This window comes from Lycorma delicatula, chromosome 3 (assembly GCF_047948215.1).
Source record: "Lycorma delicatula isolate Av1 chromosome 3, ASM4794821v1, whole genome shotgun sequence".
NCBI lineage: Eukaryota > Metazoa > Arthropoda > Insecta > Hemiptera > Fulgoridae > Lycorma > Lycorma delicatula.
The window spans coordinates 82,857,503-82,871,547 of record NC_134457.1 but is presented as its reverse complement, the minus strand read 5'-3'; the positions used below and the strand labels follow the sequence as shown (position 1 = coordinate 82,871,547).

At 33.9% G+C, this 14,045-nt stretch overlaps 1 protein-coding gene and 1 long non-coding RNA gene across 2 annotated transcripts in view; one reads left to right on the top strand and one right to left on the bottom strand.

The window, feature by feature from the left end:
- LOC142321746 (uncharacterized) overlaps positions 1 to 611 on the top strand; it is a 34,845-nt gene extending 34,234 nt beyond the window's left edge. Inside the window, exon 4 of the long non-coding RNA XR_012755712.1 lies at positions 417 to 611. This is a non-coding gene — a long non-coding RNA (uncharacterized LOC142321746). The remainder of the gene's footprint in view (positions 1 to 416) is intronic.
- The window catches only part of LOC142321745 (carboxypeptidase E-like), a 103,645-nt gene that overhangs the window by 77,018 nt on the left and 12,582 nt on the right, over positions 1 to 14,045 (bottom strand). The gene's annotated exons all lie outside the window — the stretch shown is intronic.

Sequence of the window (14,045 nt, the reverse complement as noted above, 5' to 3'; positions counted from 1 at the left end):
ATTTTAGTTACTATTAGTGCTTTCTTTTATTAGTTTTGTTTTCGTCTATATTTTTCGTTGTTACTGCACATTTATTTTATATTTGTAGTGGTACCTTGTGGATATTATTTGCCACATGTTCGTTCACCCTTTTGTTTTTGGCTGTGAATCAATCGGTCCTATTCCATGCCTGTCTTCATCACAAAAAACCCGAAAATTTATAGACTCTAATCCCTACCGGCAGGTCTAATCGTTCAGAAAGAAATATTACACCGTATAAAATTGAATTCTGATAAAATACTCGACATTACATTTCAAACTGAAATTTATTATTTTGCTCTACCGATGATTATAAAAAAAAACTTTAAATAAATTAGAACAGAACTAAAATATAAATAAATTTGTTTGTTTAATCTAAGAAGTTTGTATTTTTTCAGTCGCAAAAGCAATCAATTAGAAGTTAAAACTCCATCTCCAACTTTAACAGAAACTAGTGAAGATAATGAACCCCTCCAGAAAGATTCATCTTCCACGTCATTTGACGATACTTATTATGAAGGCGATGAAGACTCTGTGATACTCATTAAGAGATCATACGGAACAACAAACTTGTTGGATTCACAGGGAGCAAGCTCCGGTGACTGCAATTTTGCAGGTAAAAAATCTATTCAAAATTACTTAATTTTTTTATTATAATAAATTAATAAAAGAAGGGTAAACCGTAACGATGTAAACATGACACGATTCCAAATAAAATTAAAGTAACAGTAAACAGAGACTAGTTGTCACGGGGTATGACAAAAAAACAATCGATCACGTAGTAACTGAACCGAACGATCGGTTTTGCCCAGTTTATTTTCTGAAATTATTATCCTTTTTTACGTAATACATATATTTTTATTAAATGATCCTACAAGTGTCAAAATCTGCGCACGAATTACATTTTAAAAACACTTGACCCCGTTCATAGTTAAATATCAGGGATAGATAATGTTGTCATGTGGGTGAGGATTATTTATGAATGTGTAATTTCACTGCATTACTGTTCACAGTAATAGGATAAGATTTTATTCCGAACAAATACACGTGCTAATAATTACTTTGTGACAGTAGTATTATTTTTATTTTAATTACGTAATTCTGTTTCGCCCTTTCTCACAGTTTTATAATCGCTATATAACATGGACTTAAGGACTTTAATAAAAAGCCCGTATTAATGTAAGAAGATTTTGTAATTTTTTAATGAATGAATGGGAGTTACAATTTTTAATTTAATTACAGTAACACTTGAAAAGCTTAAATACGGTTTCCTCAATAATTTTGCATGTTAAATAGGTAGCGGGACCATAATAGAAATGTCCAGTTGTTGTAAAACAGTAAGAAAGGCAAAAAAATTCTTGTCGGTAATATAAAATAAGTGGTGGACTTTTTTATTCGTAAATATTTATAAGACAACCCCCATACATTCTGAATAACAATTTTATTATTTTTTAGTTAAAATATTACACTTAAACATAACAATAATTTATAAATTTGAAAAATATAAATCAAGACCGACGTAGTTTAAACCTAGATTATTTTCAAAAGGTTTACATATCGTCAGAAGATCACATAACAAGCGGCTACTAAAGACAAAACATAAACTTTTAACTCTAGACTTAAGCTTATTTACTATCCGACGAAAATCGGTTGTGCTATCCAAATGCTACTTACTTTAGTATATCAGACCGTAACGGAAGTAATAGAAAGAATACCGATCCAGAATATTTGGATAAATATGTAATTTATATAAGCGAGGCATTTTTCATGCTTTTTACGTAGGTGTCAAGTAAAATTGCAAAACTTTCGAACTAATTTTAGAGAACTGTGTAAGTTCATTCTTATTTTCTAACCTTTTAAGTTATTCATAATAATACATGCTTATTAAATTTAAAGTATTTTGATCATCGATTACTTTCTGATCTTCTTCAATTTTTTTCAGTAAAATTCCATTAATAGCGAAACATCCCTCTAATTTACTACCACGAACACTTCTTATTTAGGTGGACTTTCTCAGAAAGTCAGACACTTTTCTACAGTTCAATATTTTATTAAAATAAGTAATAATTAAATTAAGATAATATAATCCAAGGATACGACCGATTCTCGGGATTTAATAAACTTTCTTCAACACCTTATTCAACTCATTGAAACTAAAACATAAATCTAACAAAACGAAACAAGAATTATTGAAGCAGCACAAAAAATATTTCACATCCTAAGAATTTCATCCGCGTTACGATTTTGGAAATAATCAACTCGTTTTTTGCAGCTTTTTCTGCGAATAAAATTTTAACTTTTAATTTTTAAAGATACATGTACTCGCTCAAAGCTCGTTTATAATCCTTTCTTTCTTAAGTTTATCAACAACGTCAATCTCCTTCTTACGATACATAGGAACTTGTAATTACTAAGCGAACACATAACATTCAACGTATTTTCATTCTTCTTATACAATTTTAACTACTCACTTCGGACTGAACCAAACCGCATCGTCATCAAACCACCTGTGAAAATGAGATTTTCAAAGATAATAAATTTTTCTATTACAATTAATACAGCTACTTCGTATTCTATCGCATGATTTGGCAGTTTTTTAAAGGTGCATCTACTTCGTTCACCTTCTAAAGAGGTTTATGTTCGCGAACTTACAAAGGAGGTTTACTTGACAATTCCTTCTTTTGTTATCATATCATTTAGTTCGAATAAGAAAAGGGTCGTACACTATCTTCAAAAGTTGCTCGGTCATTTATATTCGACTCAAATTCAAGCGGTAAATGACATTAAAATATATGAATCATCAGACTTGAAATGATTCTTATTAAATTTACATATTCCAGTGAAATGTAATGAATAATCTATTACAGTTGACTACCGCGTACATACTATGTAAATAGTCTCCCTTTTCCTTTTCTTTCTCCCGACCACTATGTTATATAAATAATCAGATTCTAAACATTTTACTTTTGGATTTTAGATTATTTTTGACCCTAACTTGTCATTTGCCATTCAACAGTTACCGCCTCCTACTTAAATTAATTTTTGTATTTGAAAAATACTGTACAAAAGACAGATTACGCTTCCATTTTGTCATTACACCTTGATAAACTAGACTTAAGTATTTAAAATCATTAAGAATTTAAAATTAATTCTAATACAACTTTATAATTTATGTTCACAGGAAGCAAGTTTTAAGAAAGAAAACTTTCAAATGTAAATATTGTAAATAATAAATATGTATAGATATAATATTAAAAAAATGATTTAATGTATATTACCAAAATTTTGCAGATAACAAACAACTTAAATGTAAATAAATTGTAAACAATTTTTTAATGTATATAATTAAAATTTCTAAGTGTAAAATACGTTGTTTTTATGAATTTATGATTTTTTTTACTTAAAAGACCAAGTTTTCCAGCAATATATTGCACAATATTCTAATTTTTTAAATACTGGGGATCTTGTAACTGATCTTGATGCTTATCACACTGACGTACAAAAATGTAGATGTATGTATGAGCGTACCTACATATGGTCTAAATTGACTTGATAGTAAGTTAAAACAAAAACAACCTTCCATAGCGTATTGCTATGTACCAGCTACAAGTTGTTACTCCTAGCAACGGCAAATCATTGCATGTAAACAATAATCTACTACCTAATGTAAACCCTAACATACAAGGTAATGCAATATGTGGACTTCAAAGTGTTCTGTCAGGGACTCTTGGAAATCGACGCGGCGTCAGAGATGACATTATCAATAACATGACTGATTTTTCAGGAACAGAGAGTGAAAGTGATATTACGGATTTCAGTGAGGCAAACCCTTCTTGCCGAGCAATACCAGTATTACTCATATAAAACGAAAATGTCAGTTGGTAAAACGAACCTAATATTCGCGTACAATTAGCTTGTCCAATCCACTTTTGCTGTTCCTACGTCTAATAAATTTAGTCTTCCCAAATAAATTTAGTCTTTCTTGTTGACAAAGAAAGTTTTCTGGAAAAACCTTAAAACGTGAGCCTATTTTTGTAACTGGCATTAATGCAATAACTGAACTGAAAAAAGTTTCTGTCATAATTATTTTCTAATTGTAATGATATTAAATATAAATTAACGACAATGAAATCGGGCCACACGGTAAAAGTTCTGTCAGTTGATAATGAAACATATAAAATTATTAGGTCAAAAATGCTTGAAAACATCATTCGCTGTACATATAAACTTAAACATGAAAGAGCATATAGAGCGGTCATTTGAGGGATGAATCACTCGGAAGAAAAATCACTGATCACTGATGAATTCATTAAGTTAGGCCACGAAGTTAGAAACGTTACAAACGTTCTACATTGTCAAACGAAGGAACCGCTGCCACTTTATTTCGTAGTTTTGGAGCTCAAATCTAATAGTAAATAAATGTTTGACGTAAGATCTGTCAGCTATACGATTGTTAGCTTTGAAGCTCTATATATTAAAAAAATAAGTAGTCCAATGCAAACATTGCCAACGCTTTGAACATATCAAAAATCTATGTAATCGTCCGCACCATGGTGTAAAATATGGTGCAGATCATGCCACAACAGTCTATTCTAAGGTACCACAGATTCCAGCTTCCTGCGTCAACCGCGGCGATCAACACCCAGAGAGTTAAAAACGGTGTAAAATGTATCAGTAGTATAAAGCTTAAGGTCTATTCTCCCAAACTCGCCCTATCTACCAGAGTTGCAACTAATAACAATTCTATTGATAATCTGAGTGCTAAAAGAGATGTTCGTGTAACTAACTCGACTAAAAATGATTTTCATAATTATAATTATAGTAACTAGTTACTATAATTATATAATTGTATAATATAATTATACAATAATAATGAACATAATAATAGATAGAATATTTTTGGTCTATGCTGAAAACCGTCTACCTACGCTGAAAACGTTAAAATGAGTAGTTACTGTGATTAACAAACTATTGATAACTAAAATTTTCATGGGTTTATGAATGTCGTGAACCATAAGATTTGAGCGAATGCTTGAAAATATAATGATAGAATAATTGGACTATTCATGAATCCTCTTGAGAAAAAATGAACACATCTTTCAGACTAGCAATCTGGAATGCTAACGGGTTGTCTGATAAAAAACTAGACTTAGAAGCTTTTTTATATATTAATAAAACAAACGTAATGCTTATATCTGAAAAAAGGTTTAATGATAGCCATTTTGTCAAGTTTCATGGCTATACAATATATTGCACCAATCACCCATCAGGGAATGCATCAGGGTACTTTTCAGATCGACCGACAATAATTTGGAGTGTTTGTCTTCTGGAAAACCAACCTACAAGCTTACAGATCTTAATAAAATTCCAGATCTCTTGGATTTTTTCATTTTCAAAGGTATTTCTGAAAACTATTCAATGTTAACCACATTTTGACTTGTCGTCAGATCATACACCTGTTGTGCTTACAATGTCTATTGCCTTTACGCTAACTGCCAGGTCTCCACTTTGTTTAATAAATTTACCCACAAACAACGTTTTAAAGACTTTTTGGAGGAAAATATACGATTGGACATGCCTTTAAAGTCACCGGCCGATATGGATAATGGAGTACACGATTTGACCGAATTGACACAGTCAGCGGTGCGGGCTTCCACTCCCAATTTAGATTCTGCTCCCCCAGTACAAATACATAATCAGTCTTCATCAGAGGAAAGATAGAAGAACGCAAGACTACGACACGTATGTCAGAGAACTCGTTACCCTGCAGGCAGTGGAAGATTTAACAGGGCTTTTCAAGACTTCGTTAAAGAGACCCCAGCAGTCTATTCCTCTTCTCTATAAAAATAACAGTACGTGGGCGAGACGTTTTCAAGAGAAGACGAACTTATTTGCTGAGCACTTTTCCAACGTGTACCAGCCCCGTAATATCGAAACGGATCCAAATAAAATTAGGAAAATTTCCGAATATTTCATTTCTCCTTTTCAAATGTACTTACCAATTAAACGCTTTGCAATCCACGAGGTTGCCAATTACGGTAGATACAACTGTTTAACGTTTGCTGATGATACTGCAATTCTTGCTGTTCATGAAAATCCAGCTACTGCATCTCATATTCAAGATTATCTCACTCTTCTCGAATCATGGCTTACATGTTGGAAAATAAAGATAAACGAAAGAAAGTCGAGGCACGTCACATTCATTCTTCGAAAGGAAAACTGCCCAACTGTTTCTATCTTTAATATTCCAATTCCAAATTTTCAAGAATGTAAATACATAGGTTTTCATCTTGACCGGCGCCTTACTTGGATAAAACATATCAAATATAAGCGAATGGAGTTAGACCTTAAGTTTAAAAATGTTTACTTGCTAACAGGACACAGACCTCGGGTCTCAGTAGATAATAAATTATTGATTTATAAATCCATCTTGAAACCAATTTGGACTTACGGGCTTGAATTGTTGGTTACAGCAAGCAATTCCAGTATTGACATACTTGAATGATATCAGACATACTTGAACACTGCGAAAGATGTTAAACATACCTTGGTTTATAAGCAATAACCTCATACATAATGATTTTAAATTACAAACCGTTAGGTAAGAGATCTCTCTGATCAGTCAACCATATCAAAATCGTTTGGATCGGCATCCAAATTATATGACAGTCAATTTATTGAATAACACTATCAGCGGTTTTTCAAGATTAATGAGAAACAATATTCTTGACTTGATATATCGATTCAATTAAGTGGTTTTATAAACCAGCTTTACGATGTCCTCTTCAATTTCATTTCTTTTCGTTGCTAACTTTTAAGTTACAAATCACTGGATGTGTAGCTCCTTAATGTTCATTCCAAATTTAGCTTATTTACTTAGTATTCAATTTTTTATTATTAGATCGTTGCACCAACAAAGCGTTACTGAAAATATTGTACCAGCATTTAAATACGGCTCAATTCAATTATCAGGCCTCGTTGCTTCAACTTCAAAATATGTTGATTAAGCTCTAGATTAATAAATAAGAGAAATAAATAAGTTTTTGTACGAGCTGTTGCAGAATTCCGATATGAAATTTGAAAATCTATATAAAAGGATTCCAACACAAAAAAGGTAGCTATAAATAAATTCGCATTGATAAAACGTTGAAAATTTTAAATGAAAACCCTAAAGGTTTAATCTTAAGACGAAAAGGACGAACAAAAGAATTTTAAATAAATCTTGGAATTTAATAAAGAAACGTATATATATATATATACACACACACTCACACACACACACACACAAACATATATATATATATATATACTGACATACAAAACAACGATGTTTTTATCATAGATAGTCATTATCATTTAGATATTTATCTCTTATGTACAAATGAAAAATCAAGGATAAACTATTGCTTTCCCTGCAGTCAAAGATATATGAAATTCGTGGAGACATCTGTTTATGAGGCTGATTGCGCAGATTCTGCCGTCAGTCTGTGATATTAATCTTTGTAACGTGAAGTTCACGTGTCCTCTATTATAAATACAGAATGTTCAACATAAAAGAGGCCGCATCCCTTAGTTTAATCTATAAATAATAATTTATTGGCAAACACTTACATAATAATTTACTGAAGGTGTTGAAAATGACATGCATCCACTTCCATGCACCTGTCAACATATTTGACCATGTTCCTGGCCACTCTTTTTAGTTGCACCTTGTCTATTTCCTAAATGGGCATTGGTAATGTTTATCTTCAATTCCTGTAGGATGTGGGGATTGCTCCTATAAACGATTTCCCTTAAGAATCCCCACAGAAAGAAGTCTGGACTAGTCAGCTCAGCGGATCTTGATAGGCAAAATCCTTTAAAAATGATTCTAATACGGAAAAACTGTTGCATTTCCATAGTAGAGTGAGCTGTATAGCAAGTGGCGCTGTCCCTTTGTAACCAACACTCACGCTCATCCTCTTGAAGTAAGGTTATGAAATGTTAGACAATTTCTTGGTAACCCACCGGGTTGGTCTAGTGGTGAACGCGTCTTCCCAAATCAGCTGATTTGGAAGCCGAGAGTTCCAGCGTTTAAGTCCTTGTAAAGCCAGTTATTTTTACACGGTTTTGAATACTAGATCATGGATACCGGTGTTCTTTGGTGGTTGGGTTTCAATTAACCACACATCTCAGGAATGGTTGAACTGAGAATGTACAAGACTACACTTCATTTACACTCATACATATCATCCTCATTCATCCTCTGAAGTATTATCTAAACGGTAGTTACCGGAGGCTAAACAGAAAAAGAGAGAAAAAAGAGAGACAATTTCTTGGTAGACAGCAAAAGAAATCTGAATTTTAGCAAATACTGAAAGCTTCAAGGCGTGCTAATTCAAGCACGCCTTAAGCGGAGATGGAAATAAATTTAATAATTGATCATAAGACCTTCCTTTGGAAATCACGTTTTACAGTGTGCAAAATGCTAAAAATAAAAAGAAAATTCTCCCAGAAAGAGCTGTAAAGTATTAAGGCGCATTAATGCGACTTCACAAGGATCCTTTCCTGATTTTAAGAGCACCCTCACCAAAGCCCCCTTCCAGCAAGCCGAAATGCAGCCCCAGCTTAGACAGCCCGAGAATAGCCTGCCAAGGGGCTTTCTTATGACAGACAGCAGATAATAGAAAATATCTGGGTCAAGTTGGTCAATTCCAGGTGCCTTTCTCAGTGCTATTCGAGAAACCACTCGGTCTATATCTACGGGATCCACAGCCCTCACTCCAGGGAATAGTGTCTCCCCCGCCCTGACGCCGACTTCTGCTTCACCCTTCGGAGCATCTGGAAACAGAGTATCCAGGAACGCCTGGTAAGTCGCCACAGATTTAAAGTGTGGTCTTGACCACCAAACCCGCATCGAACACTGGACAGCACGTGCAATGACTTTGGCCGGTAACATGGCTTTGCGAGCTGCCAAGGGTTGCGCTGCAACTCGCGCATGGAGTCTTGCCTAAACTTGAGTTTGTCTTCCCTGATGGCATGAACATACTGGTTACGGGCGCCCCGGTAGATCCACAGACGCTCAGCGCGCACGTCGTCGACGATAATCCTCGTTAGGAGGCGACGCTGGTACCTATTCCTAGCGGACATAACTCTTGCGCGCAGCATACTAAGGTCGGAGAACCACCACTTTTTCCCGGATTCCCGCTTGCCTATGGAGCCACATTCCCAAGTATTTTGCCACTTCCTTCGGGGCAATCATTTCTTTATCGACTTGTACACCAAAAGGGGGTATTCGCCGCCTCACTGTCATTGCTACAATTTCAGTTTTCTTAGCTGACATTTGCAGTCCCTGCGTCTGAAGCCATGACTTGATCTTCTCAATGGTCTTCGTAGCTACTTTCACCACCTTCTCCAGCTTCTTCGCCAAATCATCGGCATATGCCACTAATTGTACTTCTGGTGGCAATTCCTGTCAAAGGAGATCGTCCTACACTACATCCCACAAGATGGGCTCCACGATTAACCCCTGCAGCACACGGCGTTCTCAAACTATTCTCTGCTCCACTTGGATGCCACCAGTACGTCTTCATGTTTAACTCCTTCCTCCAGCTGGCGTAGTAGTTCCTTATCTCCAACATCACTCCTCGTTTGGCACGTCACCTCGTTCCCCTTCTACTCGCGAACGGGTTGGACTCTACAAACCCTCGCAAGGCCTTCACCAGTCTTGCCATATCTTCGGGCAGCTCTCTTAGCTCCTGGCCGTATGGCTCTTCTCAGCGTGCCTGGTTAAGGTTCCACTGACACTAATGAACTCTTATCTATAAAGCTCCCCCTGCGGGGTGCCCTCCAGCCTCTTTTCCATCCCTAGATCAACTAGTACATTTTTGTAGAGCGACTTCTCTTCCTTCTCTCCTTCCTCTTCTCCTCTGTCGCTGCAGCCTCAATTGACTCACTTGCCGTCGAGCCTCTGGAGCTGCATGCATATTGAAGCGCCTGTTATTGCATAATATGGCTTCTTTTAACCACTTTCCCGGTAACAGAGCTTACATGCAATTGCTTACACAATAGCTTACGCTCAGCTGTATAATAGCTTACCTATATAAGGTACTAATAGTCTGTTATCAAATAGATAACTAACTGCTTCTCGTTATCACTAAAATTGAAATTAATAAAAATTAAAATTAATGTACTTCTAAAAATGTTAAATGTAACCAACGTAGATAACAGTTAACAATATTTAAACTACACGATAAGAAATAAAATTCTTATAGTCCACTGCATTAGAAACACACACGCCAACCCACACAGACCAATGACAAGCAATTTTAAACAAAAAAAACACTATAAACAAAGGTCGTCCGTTATCCAAACTCTTTATATGTATAAAAAACACGTCCAAATAATCAACCACAGTTACCATGATAGTTCAATAAAGGAAAACCGCAAAACCCGATCCAAAACTAAATAAACACAGAGGAATATAAACCACGTCTACTCTCAACAAAATCTTCCACTCGACTCCAGAGTGGAGTACTACGAAGACGCAAATGGTTTTCCTGTCGCCATTCAGTTTCACTTGTCTTGCCAAGCACTAAATTCAACGGATTCCTCATAAGAATTTACAAGTGCATCCACATAAAATTCGATTTAATGATGCTGCTAGAGTTAATAGTATGACCTTTTGTCGCCAGCTTTTCAATCTTATAAAGTTAAGGGAGACGTTATTCACGATATGCTAATGAGTGATGAATCACATTTCCATTTATCTCGATACGAAAATAAACAAAAATTCCGGTACGGACAACAAACCTAATGAAATGCATTAAAATTCGCTGCATAAATCCATTGAATTTTGAGTAGCAGTATCCTATGGAATAATCGGTCCATATTTTTTGAGGACAATGGGATGTTTAATTTATATTCTAACCTAATGTGATCTGAAGGTTAGGTTAGAATATAAAGTAAGTTGATTTATGTTAAGAAATGCCTGTTAGGATAAATCTATATCATTAAACGACTAAACAATTTAAAATACAAATTTAAGTTATATACATCTCAAAACCATCTCGGAACACCAAAAGAAAAAATAACACCGAAAGATAAGATTATAAAATAAAAATAAAGATAAAATTGTATAATTTATTATTGACATATTTTTTTACAAACCTAACATAATAAAAACTCATAACAAAGTATTCCAAATAAAGAAAATATTATTCATTCAATAAGCTTGTATTTTATTGTATCAGTTACAATCTTTGGCAAGTCCAAGATTCAGATTTTATCTGCTATTTAAATTATTAATTTGTTAATATGTTTCGTTTATGTTAAGCGGACTGTAAATAAAACAAAAAGTGAATCGAATTAACAATTATAATTTAATACATCTTTCGATAATATAACATTGAATCCAACAAGCTTGGCAACTAGGCGGTATCGTATGGTTGCGGGTTACGCACTACAATTAATGACTGAAACAGATGTTTAATAAAATACAAATTACGTCGAATAGAAGAAAAAACTAATATTTCATATCACATGGTACCAGACAGCAGCGCTGCCTGAACAAACAGGTTTATTATTAATTATACCTCTACAATAAAGATTATAGCTGATAAATAACAACTTGTGTAGATGAATAACAAAGACACTATTTGCCTGTGTTAATATTGCGTTTTACGAAGGTGATCAAAATACGCTTCTATAAATATTTTACATACTTAAATAACAAAAAAAAAAATCTTATAAAACTTCCTGAAAATGATACTCGTACAAAATAGAGTTTTGCGTCTTAGGAGACATTTAAAAAAATTTAACAAAAAAAATAGATTTAAATAAATTTTAAATGATACAAAAAATCTACAAAATAGAGTTTTGCGTCTTAAGAAACAAAAAAAATTCAACAAAAAAATAGATTTAAATATTTGCGAAAAACGTTTTAATTCCGTGGCTCCCATATCCAAAACATTTATTTTTGTAAGACGGGCGTTTGTGCGAATGTATGTTGGTCTTATAGCTGTGGACCCCGATGACCGATTATCTTCAAACTTGGTAGACCTTAAGGAGAAAAGAATTTTTTTTTAGCAAAAAAAGTTTTGCAAATATTGGAAGAACAGGAGGGCGGGGTTTTAGCTGAATTAATATTTCAAATCTTTACTGTGGCACTTGAGCAAAAAAACATTTCTTACAAAAGTTGAATTTTTTTTTTATCGAGATCACAAATTACCAAAGATTCTTATTTAATATTCACTGCCTACCCAAAAAATTACTATATACTTTTCTTTATCTTGTTTCAGAAAAGGAGTTAATGGGAGTTTTTTTGTATTTATATTTTATACATTATATATATTTTATACATATATTTTATACAGGCCTTCAAACCTATAAAAATAATTATAAAATTATTTTATTATTAATTAATAATATTATTTTATAAGTAGATTTATAATAAATAATAAACCTGTAATAATAATTTTATTTCCTTTAAATTTTTGCCATCCCACTCCAGCGGTAAAAGATTTTTTTTCCGTTTTTAACAATTTTTTTTTTTATTTATTTTTTATTCAAATCCATCTCGCAAGTTACTCACTCCATTTAAAATGTAAAAATTTTTTTTTTTTTAGCTTTCAATGTTTAATATTGCTTTAAAAAATATTAGTCAAAAATTTTCACCCCTTTCTAGAAAATTACAGTTTTTTTTATTTAGAATTGTGGGTGTATATTTAATTTTTAAAATAATTTTAAAAAGTGATTATTTTTTTAAATTTATTAACACCACTTCTTCTTCTTTGACCCCTGACTGGCGACTGGAAGGGACGGCTGGCCACGCAACCAATAAGCTGCTGTGAGTGCCGTAGGATTCCTAACTTTGCTCACAACGCATTTCCATTCTTTACGGTGTATAGCGATGATCCAGGCCTGGTCAAAGTCAATTCGCTCATTCTTCAGGTCATCTGCAACTTGTTTTTTCCAAGTTTTCTTTGACGCAGATTTTTTAATCTTCCATTGAGTAGGAAATTGCCTACAGAGGAGTCAGTGCGGCAAACGATCCGGCTCCATCCGGTACACATAACCAAACCATCTCAGCCTCCGCGTTTGGATCTGCTCTTCAACTATTGGTTGTTGTCCGCATCTGGATTCGACGACTTCATTTCGGATATGGTCATCAAGTGAAACCCGTATGATCTGGCAGGCATCGCATTTGGAAAACCTCTAGCCAGTTATGTTGTTTGGAAGAGGCTTCAAGTTTCTGATCCACAGAGGAGAATTGGGATGATAAGTGTGGGAAGAGGCGGAATTTTGTCCGGATGGTAATGTTTGCACGCTTCCAAAGGCACCATTTTATTGAGGCGAAAGCTGTAGCTACCTGCTCAATCCTGGAACGGAAATCAGCTGTAGATGCCACTTTCTTTTCTTGGACCAGTGATCCGAGATATCTGAATTCTTGGACTTGTTTGATTTGAGCTCCTCCGAGGTAAACAATGGGCTGTGAGCTTTCAGTTGTTAGTATCTTCGTTTTGTTAATATTGATCCTCAGTCCGAAGGACTCTGCTGTACTAGAAATCTCATACAAAATATCTGTGGCCTCGACATCACTGTTAGGAAATATGGCGCTGTTAAAAAAATCGAATTTTTTTTGTTGTAATTTTCGATTTTAATCTATTTAAAACCAATTTTAGAAAATATTTTAACATAAAAAAAGCACTCTGATTCAAGATGCAAGCACTCTCAAATTTTCAAAAAGTCGATAACATTTTTCGAATTTGTGAGCCAGGCTATTAGTATTCGCCAGGCCGGCGAAGAAATTTATGCAATTCACTTTCGGCTTTTACCAACAATTGTTGAATGAATTAACATTATTTTTATTAGAGAATTTCTTAATTAAAAAATAAAAACGCACAAGACAGTAATTTTATAATAATAAAGACTGAATCGTGTAATTAATTTGTAATCATAAAAGTACTCTATTGAAAAGGATATTTTTTATGCTTAGCTCGTTATATAACATTTTTTTCATTCTTTGTCGTACATTTAAAAAAAGGATA